Source organism: Equus quagga, chromosome 15 (assembly GCF_021613505.1).
Source record: "Equus quagga isolate Etosha38 chromosome 15, UCLA_HA_Equagga_1.0, whole genome shotgun sequence".
In the NCBI taxonomy this organism is placed as follows: domain Eukaryota; kingdom Metazoa; phylum Chordata; class Mammalia; order Perissodactyla; family Equidae; genus Equus; species Equus quagga.
Window position 1 is genome coordinate 91,036,450 of NC_060281.1, and position 18,543 is coordinate 91,054,992.

Below are 18,543 nucleotides of genomic sequence, written 5' to 3' on the forward strand. Positions count from 1 at the left end.
GCAGACGAGGTGCTGGGGTCTCACCATTTGACATGCATCCTGCTTGCAGGCCAAGGAGGGAAAGCCGCCCTTCTCCAAACCTGCTGGGAGGATCTCGGCACTTGGCTGTGCACCTGCCATGGATGGAACTGTGCCCCTCAAGTTCATGAGTGGAAGCCGTAACCCCAGCATGACTGTTTCTGGAGACAGGGTCTTTAATTGAGGCTAAATGAAGTCATAAGGGTGGTCCTAACCCAGCAGGATTGTGGCCTTGTAAAAGGGAGAAAGATCTGCCTCCACCACTGAGGACATGGTGAGATGGTGGCCACCTGCAAGCCAGGAAGAGAATCTTTCCAGCAACTGACCTTTCTGACCCTGACCTTGGACTTCCAGCCTCCAGAACTGTGAAAAATAAACACCTGTTGTTGAAGCTCCCAATGCCTGGTGTTCGTTACAGCAGCCCCAGCTGACCAAGAGAGGACCTGACCCCGGGGCTGCATCACCAGGTCTCTGGAAGGTTCCAGCACGAATCCCAGGCCTGGCAGGATGTGGATCCACATGCAGATTCTCTGCCCCTGTCCCTGGGAGGGGGCAGTCGGTGAGAGCCCCTCAGTGGAGAGCTGAGCTGAAGGGTCTGGCTAGACCACAAAGTTCATCAGAAACAGAGAACCTGGCAGAGGGCCAGACCTCAAAACAGGAAAGAACCGGGTTGCCTTGCGACAGCCAGGCCCAGGTCACCAACCTGAAGTCTCCTGAACAGCAGGGCGCTGGAGAAACCTCAGGTTCCTGGCAGGGGCGGGGATCTGGGGAGAGGGCAGGTGAGTGGTGGTGGGCTGCACCTTTCAGCCAGGAGAAAGAGAGCTGAGCCACAGACCCACAGCACTCTGCGGTCTGAGAAAGTGGTGGGGAGGAGATGAGAGCCCCTGGGCACCCTGGCTGGTCTCTGGGGACTTGGGCACCAGCCCCTCTTCTGGCATCCCCTCTGGGATCTGTGGATCCCTGAGTTCTAGAGGCCCGCAGGGTTAGCCCAGGCTACTCTGGTCACGGGTTGGGGTGCAGGGTCAGAGCGGGGGGGGGCAGGAGTCGGGTATTGAATGTTGGGCCGACCCCCGCAGAGCCCGAGGTGGGTGAGGCCACCCCTGCCTCCCTCTCCCAGGAGCCAACCACGAAGAACCTAGGGTCAGCAGAGGGGAGACGGGGAAGGAATGGCAGCGGGGCTGCAGGGCACGCTGGGGTTAGCACTGACCGCTGGTAGGAAGGGTGAGCGGCCACTTCTGGGGGAACAACAGGAGGGCGTGGACGGCGGTGCCCAGGGCGTCGCCTCGCGCTTACAGAAGGTCCTCAGCACGTTCCGGGGGCGCCAGCGACGCGTGACAGAGCCCGGGACCCAGGATCGGAGTCCCGACCCGGGCAGCTCAGGGCGGCGCTACCAGCCCGACCCTGAGCGGGGCCATGTTCACTCCAGGCCTGCCCTGATCCCTCCCAGCCCGCGGACACGCGCGCGCCAGGCCCGCCCCCTCCGCCCTGACCCTGCCCCTTGCTCCCCGTTCTCCGTGGCTCCTGGCGACCTGGCTGCAGCGACAGCCAGAGACCATGAGCTGCGGTGCCACGTGAGTCCGCGGCGGGCGGCTGGTCTAGGGGTGGGTGGAAGAGCTGCTGGCGACAGGCCAACGTCGCCCGGGGGCAGCGGACGCGAGGGGCGGTGCAGGTCCTCGGATGCGGGCGCCTCCATCGGGCACCCCTGCTCCCCACCCACCGCGTCCCCACCCGGGTCCCCGCTGCCCTGGGCCGCGCCAGTAGGCCGCGGACCCTTAGCGTCGTGGGATCCCCACCCTTCGACCCCAGGGTCCAGAACAAGCGGCTTTGGGGGTGGCGGCCGGGTTCTGCCTGGAGCAGGCTCGCAGGGCCGTGGTGAGGGGTGGTCTGGGGCTGCTCTGCTCGCAGGGGGCATCAGGATCCCAGAGGATGTTGCGCACCCTGAATTAATGGAGGAGCCTCTGGCCTTCTCCCAGAAACAACTGGAACCCCTGGTGCCTCTCTGGGGATGCGATGCCATAGGTGGGGGTGGAGGAAGGTGAGGCCTCAGGATGGCAGACCCCTTCCAGCGCTGCCGTCCCCCTCAGTGGGTGGAGTGGGGCGCACTTGGAAAGTCTCCGGGCCCTCAAGGAGCCACTCCCCACCCACTCCCCACCAACCAGACGAGGGTGCCCCCGGACCCGGCTTCTCTGTGCCCTGCTCCCCGTGAAATTCCCTGAGGAGGAAAAATTAAAGCAAAAAATTCTCCTGGAGGAGAAACCTTGAGTCTAATGAGCATTTCGGCTTCTCGCTGAGAAATCCTTTACTGCATTCTGCCGGGCCAGCAGTGATGGAGGGAGAGAAGGTGCCCAGGGTTTGGGCAGGGGGATTCGGGGAGATCAGTGAGCAGGGGAGGGGGCAGCCCACCTTGGTGGAGGCCCCTCTGCACAGCTTGTTGGCTTCCTCTCAGACCAGCAAGGGGGCATTTAACCCATCTGGGTCAGACCCCCTGGAGGGGAGACAGATTGTGCCTCTGCTGATGCCCTGGACCCCCACCCTATTGCTGGGTTCTCTGAAGCTTGGACCCTGACTGCTGGTCTGTGTTGCCTGCCGGCCCACCCAGTGCATGGCCTCTACTGTGAAGGTGCTGGCTCAGGCCAGGCCCTCAGGTGCCTGCATGGCCTGACCAGCCCTCTGCTGCCCCCTGCGGCCATGCAGAGGAGGCTGTGCAGACGAGGCTGTGCATCCTGACCTGGCTGTCCCAGGACTCTGCAGTGGCTGAAGATGGACTTAATGGCCAGGTTCTAGGTGGGGCTCAAGGTCATTCCCTAGCCGCTGGCCTGTGCTGAGGGGCCTGACTCCTGCCCCAGGTGAGATGTCTACCCTTGCTGCTGGCCGCATGCCCTGCTCACAGCCTGACCCCATTCCAGGCCTCAGCACCCACCCAGAAGCTGAGGAGAAATACACAGTGCCCCTCTAAACAGCGGGGCACCCAGGGCTCCAGCCCCATGGGGCCAAGAAGCCTTGGTTTACCATCTAGAGCATGTGACACATGCCTCTCTAGCAGCTTTTGTCACACTTGTCACTCACAGGCACTGAGCTAGTTCTGGATTGTGTGATGGGGCCAGCGCGATGACCCACCGTGGCCTTAAGAACACTTCCTCAGACTCACACACTCACAAGAGGCACACAGGTCTTTGTGCTCCCGCAGGTGGCACCCAGGTGGTACCAGATGGGTATGGGGAGAAAAGAGGTCCCCTGGTCACTGCAGGTCACACTTGTGGGTGATAGAGGGTGAGTTGTTATCCTGCCTGTGTGCACTGGTATGCCCAATGTACACAGTGGACACACAGACCCCTGTTCTCAGATGTCTACATCAGGGACACTGTGGACGTGCCACGTGCCTCCTCGGGACTCATCGCTCTCTCTCCCCAATGGTCTGGTCTCTACTCTGCCTCCATGGGTGCTTCGGGTACTTCTTCTTGGCACTTCCTGGTATGTGACTCTGGGTCCCACAGCCATCATGTCCCTCCTGATTTCCTCCTATGCCTTCCATGAGCCTGCCTGTGCTGTGCTGCTGACCTTCCTGTGGGGCTGTGTGCAGTGAGCCCTGGGGCTCCTGCTCTCGGGTGAGACCCTCGGGCTTTCCTCCCAGGTGGGGGCTGTGGTTCTGCTCTTCCTGGGGCCCCGAGGCACCTGCCTCCGGAGGCTGCCCCTGCCCTCAGCATTTCCTTCTTTGCATTCCAACAGCTGTCCCTGTGTGTGGGGGGGGGGGTGGTGGGAGGTGGAGGTGCCCTCATCTCTCAGCCCTGCCCTATTCTGCTGAGAGGCCGGGACACTTGGAGACGTGCCTAGGGCCTCAGACCCCAGCCTCCCTTTCCTGCTCTCCAAACCAGCCCAAACCACCAGCCCTTAGCCCCAATCCCACCCACAGCCTGTCTCCCACCCCATGTCCAGCCATGTCCTCTGGTACAGGGCAGAGCCGTGACCACTCAGTATTTCCTCTTGGCTGGCCGGGGTCCCTGCTGGACGTCATCTCCTGCCCCGTCAGTCATTAAAGTTCTCACCTCTGCTGCTACCATCACCATCGGCTTCGGGCAGATCAGGGTGGGCTCGCTGTTGGCACCAGGGCACCTGCTGGGTAAGGGACCAAGGCCGGGTCCTGGTATGTGTGGGCCAGTCAATATCCTGCTGTTCCAGAGGTCGAAGCACACGGTGCTTGTGTGGGTTTCTATGAATAAAATGGCCGCTGAGGGAGATGTTGGGGGAGGGTCAGATTCTACCACAGGTCATTTGGAGACCGGTGATGACAGCCCTGCTCTGGGTGGAGGCTCCCCCCAGTGTGCTTGGTTCCCTTGCTGAGTGGTTCTGTTCCGCTGCCTCTGCTGCACACTCAGCCAGCAGCCATCACAGGCCCCGAGCATCCTGCCAAACTTCCACAAGCAAATGATTCCCCCACACTCGTTTAGCTAGATGATTCATTTTATGTTTCTTTCCAATTTCTGTTGACTGTGTTTCAAATGCCCTGCTTCTTTATGTTTCTGTTTAAACCTCTACAAGAAGCACTAGATCGGTGATCATCGGATGTCCAAGGCCGTCATTGGTTCTCCTTTCCTTGGGTCTGACGTTCCTGGGGGGCAGGAGCTGTCTTGCTCCCAACCATGACCACCCAGCGCTGTGCTTGGTACAAAGCAGGTCAGCGCTCAGGTGGGTGTGCAGAGTGGACCTGAGCTATATTGTAATAATGACGCCATGGGGCCCCTGCGTCATGACCTGATGTCCCCACTGGGACTTCTCCAAGGCCTGGTCCACATGGCCAGGCTCTGCCCCAGGCTGGCCTGTGACAGTCTTCCCTGACGGCAGGCAGTGAGCAGATCAAGGCCAGGAGGAGACGTGTGTGTAAGAATGAAGCAGCTGACATGTCTTCCCTCTCGCTCTGGGCTGGGGCTGGATTCACACTTTCCCTGTGCTCATTTCTCACCACACCCCTGGGGGCAGGTTTCTCATCATCTCCATTTAGGGAGGAGGGAACCCCTTAGAAAGGTGGGGTGAGTGCAAATTTTATATTACGTGCACACACATATCAGGGGAAGCTTGGCAACTGCTGTTTCCTGGGAAGGCCTGTCCTTTTTCTGGAAATGACATCCTTCCTTTTTAGCGTCAAGGATTCTCCTTGATACGATCATAGTGGGGATAGAGGGAGCTTCTTTATGTTTTTGTGCTTGGTGACCCTAGGCTTCCAAAGTCATTGAACCTTGGCTGTGTCATGACTGCACTTGGAGATCCCCTTGGCTGGGGGGGTGGGTTCCTCCTGACCTGCCAGGATGGAGGAGAGGAGGGGGAAGTTGGAGGTGTCACTTGGCCACTTAGCCAGGACTTCTAAGGCACAGTACCTTAGGTTCCTTTGCCCTGGTGAGCAGTGTGTGCCCAGGGAAGCATGTTGTACTCGGTGATGGTCACATCATGGGAAGGGGGACAAGGTTTGGTACAAAGAACAGGTGCACAGCTTTTTAACAAATCCAAAATGTCTTTTTATTTGTATTTCATCACTCGTGGAGGGTAAATTAAACCCTGATGGATTTTAATAGACACGCGCCCTGCACCATCACTTCAAAGTACTGAATTTCCCATGATCCTCGTTTCTCTGCCTGTTGGCCGTGCTGACCCGCATTTGTGTCTGTTGTCTGATAGAGCGTTTAGGGTTGGATTCAGGGTCAACAACGAGCCCTTTACAAATGCTGTGGATTCTTTTCAGTTGTCTCCTAAGGCATCTGTCACGTCTGGAATCCACTCCAACAACGAGGAGGAGCATCCCTTCAGTGCCTATGAAATGGAATATTCAGGAATTTTTAGTTTTAAAACTGGGAATCTGGAAGATTCAGTTCTTAATGATTGCACAATATTTATTTCTTAATATTTTGGTTTTTCACAAACTGATACTTTTGAAAAAGATAGTTAATTGTCCTCTTTGACTTCTGAGGTCATCCCTGGGGGTGGAGTAGTGACGGATGTGAGTCCACCTTCACATTCAGGGTGCAGATCTGTGTGACCCGAACTCTGACATTCTCTCCATTTGACGACTTCCCCGTATCCCCTCCCCCTGAGTGATAATGATTCTTTCCAGATATTTGTGAATATGTGTTTTTAAACCTTTGGTGCCTTTTTCTAAAAATTAAAACATGGAAATCCTTGTGAATATTTCAGGATTACCTGGTATCTCAAACGTTAACTAATAGAATTCCTCTAATTTTCGTTGCCCTAGTTCAGATCCTTTAAGGTGAGTGAATGAGATTCTGTGCTCCCTTCTAGGGGTTACATTCTGTGTTGATGATGCACAATGCTGTCTTTTATTCATTTTAACAGCCTTAGTGAGATATGGTTCACATACAAGTCACACTTGAAGGCATGAAATTCATGGTTTTTTAGTATGTTCACAGAATTGTGCAACATCAGCACAGTGGATTCTGGAAGCTTTCCACCATCCCTCTAAAGAAACACCTTCCTCATTAGGAGACAGTCCCATTTCCCCCAGCCCCTAAGGCCTAGGCAAACACAAATCCACTTTCTATTTCTATAATTGGCCCATGTGGCACATTTCTTATGAATGGAATCACACAGTGTGTGACCTGTGTCTGGCTCCTTTCCCTCAGTGTAGTGGTTTCACGGTCCATCCGTGTCATGGCGTGTGTCAGCCCCTCATTGCTTTGATTGCTGAAGAATATCCATTGTATGACAGTAGCATGATGTATTTCTCCTTTCCTCAGGGGAGGGACATTTGGGTTGTGTCCACTTTGTGGCTCTTATGACTATGGCTGCTGTGAACATTCCTGCACAAGTTTTTGCATGGACATCTGCTTTCATTTCTTTTGGGTGCACACCTGGGAGTGGAACTGCTGGGTCAGATGGTCACTCTCTGTGTCCCTGTTTGGATGCCCGGAGGGCTTTCTCCAAAGCGCCTGCACCGTTTCCCGCTCCTGCAGCAGCGTGTGAGGGTCCCAGTTTTTCCACATCCTCACCCACACTCACCGTCTGTCTTTGATTCTAGCCACGCTGTGGGTGTGAAATGGCTTCTCTCTGTGGCCTTGATTGGTACTTCTCTGATGGGTGACGATGTTGGGCATTTTCATGTGCTCAATGGCCATTTGTGTATCTTCCTTGGAGAAATGTCTGTTCAGAGCATGGGCCCATGTTTAAATTGGGTTTTCTTTTCATAACTGAGTTGTCACAGTCCTTTATATATTCTAGGTATGTTTCTTACCAGGTATATCAGTTGCAAATTTTTCTCTATATTGTGGATTGTCTTTTCACATTCTTAGTGGTGTACTTTGAATCCCAAAAGTTTTGCATTTTAGCGATGTCTAATTTATGTGTAATAGAGTCTTACTAGATGGAAATGATTCAGACATTAACTCACATCCTCATCAGTATTTTGGTTATCTGAGTTAAAAGCCTCCTGTTAAAGGGTCACGGAAAGATTTGAATTAGTTCATTTCAAGATTCGCTATAGATCCAAAGGAACTCGTCAGGGAAGGTATCAAATGTCAAATATTTCTTTATTATCCTTTTGATGCTCATGGGATCAGTAATCATAGCCCCTCTCTCATTTCTGAGATTAGGAATTTGTGTTTCTCTCTTTTTTTCTCAGCCTGGCTAAAGGTTTATCTACTTTTTAAAATCTTTTTTAAGAACTAGTCTTGGTTTATCGATTACTCTATGCATTTCCAGTTTCAGTGTCATGAATTCCTGCTGTAATTTTTTAAATTTCCTTTCTTCTGTTTCCTTTAGGCTTCCTTTGTTCTTATTTCTGTAGATTATTGTCTCAGATGGTTTTTTCTAATGTGCATTCACTGCTATAAATTTCCCTGCAGGTTCTGCTTTCACTGCATTCCTCACATTTTGACAAGTTGTATATTCATTTTCAGTTGGAAAATTCTTGCAATTTCTCTTGATGCTTCTTTTTTTGATCCATGTGTTGTTTAATCTGCAAATATTTTGTGATTTTCCAGTTATCTTTCTATTTTTGTTTCCTACTTCAAAGTCCTTTTTGGTCTGAGAGCATGCTTTGTCTGATTTCTATTGTTTTAAATTTGTTGAAGTGTGATTTTTTTTTTTTTTTACCTGCAATGTGTTCTATCCAGTGATTTGTGTGAGCTTTGGAGCCCGGGTGCTCTGCTGTGTTGGGTGCGGTGTTTTATGCATGTCACTGAGCTCCAGTAGATGGGTGGCACCATCCAGTCCGTCCTTCCTGAGGTTCTGCCTGCTGCGTCTGTCAGTCACTGAAAAAGCGGTGTTTAGTGCTGTCATGGGGATTTGTCTGGTTCTGTGTCCATCCACTGTGATAGTGGATTAGTTTTAACAGTTTTTCCTCATATATTTTGATGTTCTGTTGTTAGAGGTGTGTATGTTAAGGACTGTCATGTCTTCTTGAGAAGTGACCCCTTCCACATCATGGAATGCCTGCTTGTCCTTGAGAATTTCCCTTGTTCTGAAATTGGCTTTGTCTGGAATGAACACAGCTCCTCTAGCTTTCCTTGGATGTGTGTTAGCCTGACTTAATCTTATTCTGTCCCTTTACTCCTAACCCAGCTGTGTCTTTATAATTAAAGTGGGTTTCTTGTGGACAGCATGTAGTTCGTTCTTATTTTTTAAAATTAGTCTGAAATCTGTCTCTTACCGGCCACATTTAGACCATTCTTATTTAAAGTGATTATTAATATAGTTGGATTAATATCTACTATATTTGTAACTGGTTCTATCCGTTGCTTTTGATCTTTCCTTTTTTGTCTTGCACTTTTTAAATTATTTTTTGCCTTCTCTGGTTTTAATTGAGCATTTTATATGATTCCACTTTTTCTTTTCTTTTAGCATTTCCATTTTACTTCTTTTGAAATTTTTCAGTGGTTTCTGTAGAGCTTACAATATAAATTTACAAGCAACCTCAGTTCACTTTGCAATGACGCTGTTTCTTCATGGTTAGTGCAGGTCCCTATGACAGAGTCCTCCCGATTCCTCCCTCCCATCCCGTATAAAGCGGCTCTCCTACACCTCACTTATCCGTGAACTGTTATCACCCAATGTATTTTTACAATCACTATTTTGAACAAGATGAATCTGTTAGATCAGTTTAGAATAAGAAACGCATAAACTGAACACTTTTATTTTTCCTTCGATTATTCCTTCTCTGAGTTCCATACATCCATTAGCTAAGTTTCTCCTCTTGGTTGGGAAAACTCAGCCCTGATCCCATTTCAGGAAGAGGTGGGACACCCCTCCTTACACTGTTTGGCTGAGCTTTTGCATTTTAACATCATTCTGGAAGCCTATTCTAAGGGCGGAACAACTGATTCTGTCAAGAGCATTTCCAGGAATGCACGGGGCTGGAGGGGCTGCCAGCTGCCCTGAAGGTGTCCCAGGGAGGGATGGCTTTCTGCTGGACTTGGGTCCCCTGTCCCTCAGCCCCAGTCTACCCCTACCTAGAAGCCCCTGAGGTGAGGAGACAGACCTGAACCCCATACCCAGGAACCTGCTGCCTGAAGGTCGCAATCAGAACCTGTGTGCGAATGCCACTCAGCTTCCAGGACCCCTGCAGGATGCCCAGCAGCAGCCGCCACCTCCTCCTGATCTTCCCTCTCCCCGGACCTCTCACAGGGACCCCCATGGCTCTGTCCATTTCACTGTCCCAGGCACTGAGGCTGAGACTGAGTCGCAGGAACCCAGAAGGCTGGGGATGTGGACGGACCCGCCGGCCGCATGGACCAATCGAGTGTGGCTGGCAGCGGACAGGCATCCCCCTCCTTTCCACCGCACTGCAGCCAGTAGAGACACGCTCCCCAAGGCGCTTGCCTGGGGAACCCCGGGCTGTTGGTCGCTGCAGACACTGCCACTGGCCTGCGCTGACCTTCAGCCCCCTCCTGGCCAGGACTCATAAGTCCAGCAGCGCCCGCCTTCCCCGGACTGAGGACTCTGCCTGACTCCAGAGCTGTACTTAGTTCCTGCACTTGGGGGTGGGGCAGCTCTGCAGGAGCATCCCACAGGAGGGCCTGGGGGACCTTGCAGAGCCAGCCACCCTCCTCTCTGGAGCCAGAGTCAAGCTCTCTCTCTGTGGGTCCCAGTTCTCTCTCCTGATCTAGCGTCGCATGTGCGGCTTCCTCCACCAGGAACATCTCTCCCCAGCTTTGCTTGTTGAACTTCAGAATCTGCAGTGTCAGCTCAGAGGGCCCTTCTTCCTGAAGCTTTCCTTGGCCCCTCCTCTGGGCTCTGCCACCCCCATGCCACCCTCTCAAAATACCTATAACACCTGTCATCTCCTCAGCCCCAAGGAAGTGAGGTGAAAGGGCAGTTGAGAGGAGCTCCTCCTGTCTGTGCCCTAAAGCCCAGAAGAAGGAGTGTGGGGAGGAAGGGAGGCCCAGGGCAGCTGGGGGTTGGGACTGAGCCCAGGGCTGGGGTGGGGCTGGACCCTGCCCCGAGTGTCCCTTTAATGCTGCTGGCGTGGCCTGGCCTGGGCCCCTGCTTTGCCTCCTGTTCAGCTGGGGCTGCAGCTGCTGTGCTGACTCCTGCTCCCAGCAGCCAGCAGGAGCTGAGAGCAGGGGCTCCCCAGGGGCTGGGACAGGCTGGGGCTTCTGGATTACAAAACTAAGAAGTAAGGGATGATCAGGAAGTGGCGGGTGGGCGCCCTGCAGAGGCTGCTGCAGCTCGGGGTCCTGGTCTGCGTGGTGGGTGAGAGAATGTCTCCTGGGCGGGTTGGCTGGAGGGACCCTGACTGGTCCTGCTGGGCTGAGGGTTGGGGGTCTGACTCTCCAGGGGCCAGGCTGATAGTGGTGGAGAGGGCATGTTGAAACAGGGAGGGGCAGAAGGAAGGATCTCCGTCTGTCTAGAGGCCAGCAGGGACAAGAGTGAGCCTCCTCTTGTGCTTGTGTCCTCCTGTGCGCCCACCTGTCCCCTTTCCTGGGCCTTGTCCCCAGCCCTGTGCTGGGCTCTGTGCACAGAGCAGGATGGCCTTGCCCTGCCCAGGAGGCCCTGGGAGGGCAGGAGGTAATCCCTGACCCCTGTGAGAGCTGCAGCCCTGAGGCCCCTGAGAAAGGCCACCAGCTGTGCTGGGTCAGGGGAGCATTTGAGGAGGAGCTGGTGTGGCTGGGGCAGGGGAGGGGGAGGGCTGGTAAGGGAGGAGGTGGGCAGCTCAGTCTGAGAGCATGGGTCTCGGATGCGTGGCCTGAATGTCTGGCCTGTGCAGGGTGTTTGGGTGGAAATGAGGCTGGAGAAGAGGCGGGGCCTGAATGCTGTGCTGGGACCTATAGGGTGTGTAGGGGCTGAGTGGGTGGGCTCAGCTCTGCTGCTGGTCACCTATGTGGGGGGCATGCCACACTGCCCATCGCCTCCTCCCCAGGTGGGCCCTCCTCGCCAAAAAAGGCTACCAGGAGCAGGACCTGGACCCCCAGGTTTCCATCATCACCAAACTCAAAGGGGTTCCAGTGACCCAGATAGAGGAACTGGGGAACCAGCTACAGGACGTGACTGACTTCATGAAGCCACCATAGGTGGGTGTCTGGGTGCTGCTGCCAGGGACTGACACCTCTGACCCCACACCTGCGGTGAGTGTTTGCAAGAGGGGCATGTGATCCTGGAGCAGATGCTGGCACTGTCACAGGCCAGGCTCAGGAAGGGCCTGACAGAGGAGTGGCCCTGGACAGGCTCTCGGGGATGAGTAAGAGGTTTCCAGGTGGACAGAGGGACAAGCCAGGAAGCCAGGCCAGAGGGACTGCATTTACAATGGTGCATCTGGAAAAGTGGAGGGTCTGGGGGCTCAAGGCTTGAGCTTGAAGGAGGGGTGGTATCAGGGGGCAGGACCTGGAGCTCCTGAATGCTCCCTCCCTGCCCTGGGCCCTGTGGGCTTGTGCCTCCTCTGCCTGCCCCACGCTGCCTTCCAGCTCCTCTTCCCTCCACCAGATCCTCCACAGCCCCATTTCCTCTGTTCTGCTGATGCCTACACTGTACCCCGGGGACACCTGCCCAGCATAGCTGCCTCTTGGTGCACACCCGCCTCGTCCAAGGAACCCTCTCCATCTCCCAGGGGGGCCTCTTTTCATCCAGTGAGGCCATGACGTCCCCAGAGCCAAAGCTGGACCAGGCTTGACACCTCCCTGCCCCTCCCTGCCATCTATTCCGTCTGTGATGGTTTCCCTGTTGCCCCTGCTGTCCCTGTGGTCATCCTGTGGGCCCCCAGGTGCTCTCTGCCAAGAGGCCAGGCTGAGCTTTCACAGGTGATACCATCCATTGCTTGCCACACTTGGAGGCTCCCTTTCCATGATGGTGGCCACCAGGTCCCTGCAGATCCTGACCGCTGCCCCAAGCTGCCCTCTGCCCAGCCCTCCCCTCCCCCCCTGGGTGTGCGTCCCCCACATGTGCAGAGCTGTCATGGGCAGCACATGGTGCCAGCCACCCTTCCCCACAGCCCCTGCCTTTTCCCAGGCAGAGCTCACCACCTGCTCCCCCAGCCCCCTGTCATGCGTGCAATGAGGGGTCCACCTCCCCACTATCCTGGGTGTGTGCCCAGCCCAATTTAGCTCTGGGTCCTCAGTGCCTAGAGCAGGAGGCTCATGCAAAATTCTGGTTGAGTGAATGAGAGTGAATATGAGAAAAAAAATTTGCCTCAAAGAGGGGCACAGGGGCTCAGAAATGTCCAGAAACCCAGTCAGCCTCCTGTCTCAGCCTGAACTCGCCTCACTGGAGGCATTTTCCTGGGTCACAGGATTGATGACTTGATGGGACCCCTTCCCTCCCAAATTCAGCTGCCAGCCTCTGGCATCTCCCATCAAGGAGCCAAGCAGGGCCAACCCTGACCCCTGCCTTCCAGGGAGATAACGTGCTCTTCTTGGTGACCAATTTCCTTGTGATGCCAGAAGGAGTTCAGGGCAGATGCTCAGAGGTCAGGCTGCCTGGGAGCCTCCCAGCATGTCCCTGTTCCTCCGCCAGCCCTGGGTCACAGCCATGTTCCCCCTTCTCCTTCCCAGGTGCCTGAGGCTCATCATGTGTTGCTGTAGCCCAGGCTCTGAGCTGAGACTTTTCCTGAATCATTTCATCTCACAAGCACCCTGCCTGGCAGGAATTGCTGCAGGCCCCATTTAAGAGGAGAAGACTGAGGCTCAGCCAGGCTGAGTCACTGACCCAAGGCCTCCAGCCTGTGGGGGATGGGACTCTGCACCCCTGAGCAGTCTGCTTCCAGATCCTTCCACTCTTGTTCTCTGTGAGATGTCCAGGCTCCTCCCCACCCTGGCCCCTCTTCTGGGCACTCTCCAGGTTGTCAGTGTAAACCCCAGAACTGGGCACAATGCTTAGGTAGACTCTGATAGCAAAAGCCAAGCTGGAAGATCACCTCCCCTTCTCTATGCCCAGCCTCTGATAATGTGTCCCAGGGCAGCTTCCCCTTTTGTGGGCAAACACAGCACACTCCTTCTTATGCAGAGCGCAGGGTCACTTATGGTTTCTGACTTTTTTTCATGAGGACTGTGGTCAAGCCAGAGTGCCCCACCCTCTTCTTGCCCATTCATGTGGAAATGCAGACTCTCCCTTGAAATTTCAACTTTTCCTCTCCCCTAAGGCCGTCCCTGGGATCCACTGTCTGTCACAGAAAACAGTTGCTTTCCTCCCCAGCTGTGGATTTTTTCCACTTTTTTATTGTGATAAAAATCACTTAACATAAAATTTACCATCTTAGCCACTTTCCCGTGCACAGTTCCCCAACTGTGGATTTTGCGTGAACAGTTGGGACCCGGGACACCGCCCTGGAAGCCTGCCTCCACGGTTATGTCTTTCTTTAGACGAGTCCAACACTGAATCGCTTGCTGGGCTGGAGGGTAACTGTGTGGCCTCTGTCCCCTGAGTCCTGGTCTTTGGTCCCACCACAGTGGCTGGAGTGCCACATGTCCCTGGTTGGCCCGTCCACAATGAGGTGAGGCACGTGCACAGAGGATGTGCTGATGTTCAGAAACACACATGACGTCCTTTCCTTTCCAAATGCCCAGAGACGTCTAGTTAATGTTCAGTTTGTAGACTGTCCTGAAATTGTGCTGGGGCCATGGGTCTGCGTTTTCAGGAATCCATGTGATCCTCTTTGCCCCCTTCCAGGCTTCTGGCCCTTCCCTCGAAACTGCCAGGCCTGGGTGATCCACCAGATCCGACAAGCCGGCTTCCTGAGAATAGCAGAGTTCCTGCCAGCTCCTCTCAGGGGCCTGGTCGTCTGGTCCATCCCAGCACACGCACTGTGTCCTTGTGGTGTCACAGCCTCCAGCAAGCATCTGCCAAGCCTCCCCCAGACCAGGCTTGCAAAACTCCACCGTCCTTACCTCATGGAGCTCCTGCACAGACAGCTCAGCCAAGGTGGCCAGTCCTGCGACTGGGGAAGAAGCTGCAGCTGGGAGACCCAGGGAGGCACATCAGGCTACCCGAGGCCTCGGGACCACGCAGGCTGCTGGAGGGAGGTGGATAGGGGCAGAGGTGGGGACCGTGCTGGTCATGATGGGGTCTGGTCGGCGGAGATGGTGGACCAGCCAGGGTGGAGAGGAGGGGCAGACTCAGGACATAGGTAGGGACAGCAAGGCAGAGCAGGTGGCCCACACTGTCCCCTGCCCACTTCTCATAGTCCCACCCCCACAAAGTCCCAAGTCTCCTTTGGCTTCTCAGAGTCCCCAGGCCTTCCTGCCACCCTGGTGCTGCATTCTTCCTGCTGCCCCTGAGCCAGGGGCCCTAGACAGCGGCGTCCACCCTCCACCTGGCACAACCATGTCTGTACCAGTGCCCGACGCTTCCTCTCCTGAGTCTGGGACTCCCAGAGAGCTTGCCCCCCCCTCCTGGCTGATGCCCAGAACTCTGTGACCCTGTGCAGGCACTGATGTCACTGTTTACTGCAGAACAAGCCAGGAAGGGACTGGCCTGTTGTCCCTTGGCCAGTGTGTGGGGTCCCACTTCCCGACAGGCCCCTCTGAGGAGGGTCCCACCCTTTGTGTGTCACACCCGGCACCTCCACCCTGGCATGAGCTCACCCTCCCAGAGTCCCTCCACCGTCCCTATTCTGTCATCTGAATTGAACCAGAGGAGCTGGGCCTGGAGGAGTCACTTCTGCTCCCCTGGGCACAAAACTTTCAGGAGGGAAGGAGTCTCGCTCTGCCTTGGGAGACAGCGCTGCACCCCTATCTGGCCAGGGTATTGCTCGTCCTCCCCCTCTGAGCACCTCCTTTTATCTGCACCCTCCAGCTTTCCCATGTGCCCCAAACTCAGGGAACCTGGGGGCTAAGCAGGGGAGGGGTGTGTCCCTGGGGACTGCAGGGCTGGGTCACACAGGGGAGCCCTCTCCTGGGCCTGGACAGCTCTGCTCTCTCACTACCTCAACACCCTCCATCCCACTGGGCACCTGCTGGGCTGACAAGGACTGTCCTGAAGGGGAGACAGGGACGCACAGCCATGGTAACTGTGGGCCCTTTCTTCCAGCACCTCCACTGGGATGGGGTTCAGGGGGCTGGGCTGGGACACTGGGTGGCTCCTGTGTGCAGGTCCCGTGGTGCCTTTGCATCTCTTGTTTCTGCCAGCAGCCCCCTGCCCACTCCCTTCCCAGGCCCTGTGGGGATTGGAGGCCTGGATTCTGTCTCATGTTTTCAAGGCATAAAAGCAGGCCAGTGTGTGATCTTCAATGGGACCCACAGGACCTATGAGATCTGGGGCTGGTGCCCCATGGAGAGTGACACTTTGTCTGTATAAGTGTCCCCAACATGCAGGCCAGGGTCCCAGTACCAGCAGAGTCTGCCCCTTACCTCCTCCCACCTGCAGGAAGCCCCTGCTGGTCTAGGCTGAGAACTTCACGCTGTTCATCAAAATCACTGTCACCTTCAGCAAGTTCAACTTCTTCAAGTAAGCATGGTGGGTCCTGGCTGGCCCCAGATCCTCCTTGTCCCCTACTGGCCCGACCCCCAGCCCCACCCCCTCTCAGGTCCAATGCCTTCGAGACCTGGGACACCACCTATTTCAAGTGCTGCCACTACATCCCATGCTTCAGCCCCTGCTGTCCTGTGTTCCACATGGGTGATGTTCTGACCACAGCTGGAGAGGTCTTTGAGGACCTGGCTTTGCTGGTGGGTCTGTGGGGGCAGGGCTCTGGGAGGGCTCAGGGAGAGGTTCTCAGGCCCACATGCTGGGGGAGCAGTGATGCACTGTGTGCAGGGTGGTGATGTACCATCCATGTCTGCTGGGATTGTGACCTGGACAGAGGGGCTCTGTCTTCCGGCCCCACAGCTCCTTCCAGCTGCAGGAGAGGAGCTCCAACTTCAGGTGCTGCCCCACTGCCCACCTGCTGCTCCTCAGCCAGGTCCTCCCCCGCCTGTCCTCCTGTGGTGGCCAGGACAGACCACAGCCTGGCCCATCCCTCTGGACGCTCTGCTGTGTGTGTGAGGGGGTCCCAGGGCAGGAGGGGGTCTCTCAGCTCCAGGTGCCCCAGCACAGGCTCCATCCAGCCTCCCTCCTGAGCCCTTTGGCCTCCACCCCATCTGTCCCCACACCCTGCTGCAGAGATCCGGACACTCACCTCTCTCAACGGTGTCCTGAGACAGAGGACCTTCCCCAGGTGACCGCTGTCCTCTTGTAACACTCAGGAAATTTAACATTGGCAGATAGATCTAATATTTAAATTTCCCCAGCTGTGCCAGAAATAGTCCTAAAGCTTTTTATTTTCTTATCAAGGATGCACTCAAGGCTCTTTTGTTGTGTGTATTGTGTCTTTGAGTCTCCTAAGCAGATGTGTCCCATCCTTCTGCCCCCTCATGTCACCTTGTCACCCTCACACAGACATGCACACAGCCACCAGGCCTGGAGGGGACGCTCTGTGATACTGTCCTCTGGGCCCTCCTGGCCTGGCTTCACTGGTCTCCTCAGCCCTGTGCAACCATGTGGGGCTGGACCCACCTATGCCCTGCTCCCCTCCCCTCTGCACTCTCCCTGCCCTGCCTAGAGCTCCTTTCTGAGCCCTGGGAATCCAGCCTGAGGGTCTCCTAGCAGGAAGTCTTCCCTGGTTCCTGGGGGAGAGTGATCGCCCCTCTCAGGACCCCACAGCCACAGGCCTGCCCCACCTCCCCCACCCCCACTGCCCCTGTCTGTTTAGGGATCCTCTGTCCCTGTCCCCTCAGCAGTCAGGGAGCTTCTGAGAGGCAGGTCCCATCTTGCTTGTCCCCTGTGTCCTCAGCAGTGACACAGGGCTGAGACCCAGGACTCAGGCTGGGGGTGGAGTTAGTGGATGAGGAAGATGAGGCCTGTGAGGGCCAGGCCACCCAGGAGTGGGCAGAGCAGCCACTGGACTCTCTCCTGCCCCAGGACAGCTGTTCACTGAGGGGAGGCCTCAGGCGTGGAGGCCCGGAGCCTGCTCAGCTCTATGGGATCCGCTTCGCCATCCTCATCACTGGGCAGGTAGGGGTCAGGCCAGGACAGGTGAGGGCGGGAAGAGAGGAGGGGCTGGAGGGGGTGACAGCCACAGGCAGAGAGGCTCGGCCTAGGTCTCTCTCAGGCAGGAAAGTTCGGGCTTATCCTCACACCCCACATGCTGGGCACTGGAGCGGCTTGGCTGGGGGTGATGAGTCTGGCCATCGTGGCTCCCTCTGGCTGTCAGCAAGCACGTGCCCCCCGAGTGCCTCCCAAGCCCCCTGGCTGATGTTGAGTCTTGGAGTGAGGGCTGGGGAGGAGGCGAATGGCAGTTTGGGGGCCGGGCCGTGGGTCTGCCCTGCCTCTCCCAGATCACCCCCTTCTGTGACCTGCTGCTGTTGTACGTGGATGGAGAAGCCCATTTCTACTGGAGGATCAAGCATGAGGAGGGGGCTGCAGGCCTGCCTGACCATGGGCTACACTTTGGAGGATGGTGGCTGGAGCCCTGACCTGCTGTCCTCATCTGCAGACAAAGGCCCCAAAGGGGACTGCCAACCCTGAGCAGACAGGCGGCTTCTCCACATCTGGCTGCCCAGGTGCCTTAGAGGGGGCCCAGCACCTGCCCCCACTGCTGCTGCTGGGAGCTGGACGCTGTCAACAGAGTGGGCCTGGCACCCACTCGCTGGCCCATTCCTGAGGCCTGTAGCCTTTCTCTGCTGGTTGGAGGTTGGAGGCTCAAATGACTAGGGGCCCGCACCTTGGGGACTCATGGCTGAAGCCTTGGAAGGCCCAGGGCAGGGGTTGGGGAAGAATTCCACCCTTCTGCTCCCAGGTAGCCTGTCCCTCCCCAGCACCAGCCTCGGCAGGTGCTGCCTGGGGACCACAGAAGCCAGTTTTGTGTAGACACTGCAGGGAACAGACGCAGGGCCCCGGTCCAGTGGGGCTCCGGCTGGGGCTGGGGCTGGAGATGCTCTCCTAGTCTCCATTTCCAGTGTTCCCAGCAGCTCCCCGCTCTCCAGCTGTGCACCACACTGGCCGTGGTCGCCTCTGGCCCTGCATGGCTCCCAGCCCTCCTCCCCCTGCTGGCACCCCCTGACAGGGAGAGGCCCTGCCCTCTCAGCTGCCCCACACTGGGGTCTGTGCAGCCAGAGTCCA

General features: G+C 56.1%; 1 pseudogene; it reads left to right on the top strand.

Moving 5' to 3' along the window:
* Positions 1 to 1,184: 1,184 nt before the first annotated feature.
* Positions 1,185 to 17,897, top strand: LOC124227211 (P2X purinoceptor 6-like; annotated as a pseudogene).
* Positions 17,898 to 18,543: the final 646 nt, after the last annotated feature.